Source organism: Prionailurus bengalensis, chromosome D3 (assembly GCF_016509475.1).
Source record: "Prionailurus bengalensis isolate Pbe53 chromosome D3, Fcat_Pben_1.1_paternal_pri, whole genome shotgun sequence".
NCBI lineage: Eukaryota > Metazoa > Chordata > Mammalia > Carnivora > Felidae > Prionailurus > Prionailurus bengalensis.
In genome coordinates this window covers 70,231,025-70,232,851 of record NC_057356.1, presented here as the reverse complement: position 1 = coordinate 70,232,851, position 1,827 = coordinate 70,231,025, and the positions used below count along the sequence as shown (strand labels likewise).

Here is a 1,827-nt window from a genome sequence, read left to right as displayed (position 1 = left end):
TGGTGCATTTGTTACAGTCAATGAATCTGCGTGTACATCGACACATCACAATCACCCGAAGTCCATAGTTTGCATTAGGGTTCATGCTTCGTGTGCACATTCTGTGGACTAGGAAACATGTGTAACATGTATCCACCATTATAGTGCCACACAGAGTACTTTTGCTGCCCTAAAAATCCTCCGTGCTCTGCCCATTCATCCCTCTCCTTCCCCGGCCACCTCGGCAACCACTGATCTTTTTATGGTTTCCAAAGTTTTGCCTTTTTGAGGATGCCGTATAATTGGAATCATACAGGGTGTAGTCTTTTCAGATTGGCTTCTTTCACTTAGTAACAGGCATTTGAGTTTCTCCCATGCTATTCATGGATTGATAGCTTGTTTATTTTTAGTGCTGGATAATATTCCATTGTCTGGATGCACCAGTTTATTTATCCAGTCACCCACCGAAGAACGTCTTAGTTGCTTCCAAGTTTGGGCGATTATGAATAAAACTGCCAAAAGCATCTGTGTGCAGATTTTTGCGTGGATGACTGCCAGGATTTTAACAGGTAGACATGCATTGCAGACAGAGGTGAGTTTGAAGTCTTAGAGCCTGTTGCACTGGCAGGAATTTAGAGTCTGAGAATGTAAGACCAGACTGGCAGGTTGGGGAGCAAACGTGGAAGTCTTGAATACCATGCTAAGTAATTTTGTCTTTGTTTTGTGAGCAATAGAGAGTTATTAAAAATGTTGAGGGTAGGGGAGTAAGAGGGAACAGTAGTGACATGATCAAAATGTGCTTTACAAGCATCATTTATTTCTTTTTTATTTTTTATTTTTTGATGTCTGATCTTATTTATTTGTTCCTCTTACAACCCTCTCATTTTTGACTGGACTCAGACTTTGAGGTAGAAGCTCTCAGAGAAGACAGCCTCTGTCTCTTGGCAATCTGTCCCTGGCGCTTTTCTTTGGCCTCTTTCATTCTCTTGGCCAAAAGCTTCGCATCTTCTGCAGCCTCTTCCTTTTCTTCATGTGCTGTTTCTTCAAAGCAATGCGCCGACGAAGTTTGTGTTGGAGGACACGTGGAGTAACTAGATGCTGAATCTTGGGGCTTTGGTTCGAGGTTTCTTACCTTCTTTGTTTAGGGGCTTTCCCACAACATGCTGGTGGACATCATCTTCCTCCGAGAGACTGAAAAGCTTGCGGATTCTGCTAGCTCTTTGGAGCCCCAGGCGACGAGGCACAGTAGTATCAGTGAGTCCAAGAATATCCTTCTCCCCTTTTTTCACGATGACCAAGTTGAGAACACTGAGACTGGCATCCACAATGCAACCTGGAACAGATTTGCACTTTCTTTCTCCAGTCCTCCGTGGTCGGTAGCAGGAATGCCCCTTACTCCACAGTAAGCGGACACGGCCATGGGTCAAGACACCGCTTCATGGGGAAGACTTGTTTGTCATTGCCACCACTGATGCGGACCCCGTAACCCTTCCATTCTTCCCCTAAAGCATCAGCAGCAACTTCTGTGGCCATTCGCTTCTCATAATGGCATGAAGTTTGCATTCATCATCCATTGCAATGAGTTTCTGGCAGCCAGTAGCTGGGAAAGAGATGTTCAGCTTCATCGTGAGGCTGCCTACTGCTTCCGAGGCACCACAAAAAAGAGCTAGAGGTAAGTATCATTTAGAGTGATATCAGAAACTGGGTGACCAGTTAAGAGGGTAGAGCAATAGCCTAGACTAATTAAACTACTAAGAGGGCCTAACCCAGGACAATGAGCTGGGAATGGAAAGGAAAGGGTAGAGGATAGAGTCTTGCAATTCTGAGAGGAAGAGGGAGGAGTTATTA

General features: G+C 44.7%; 1 pseudogene; it reads right to left on the bottom strand.

The window, feature by feature from the left end:
* Positions 1–814: 814 nt before the first annotated feature.
* On the bottom strand, positions 815–1,644 carry LOC122470055 (annotated as a pseudogene).
* Positions 1,645–1,827: the final 183 nt, after the last annotated feature.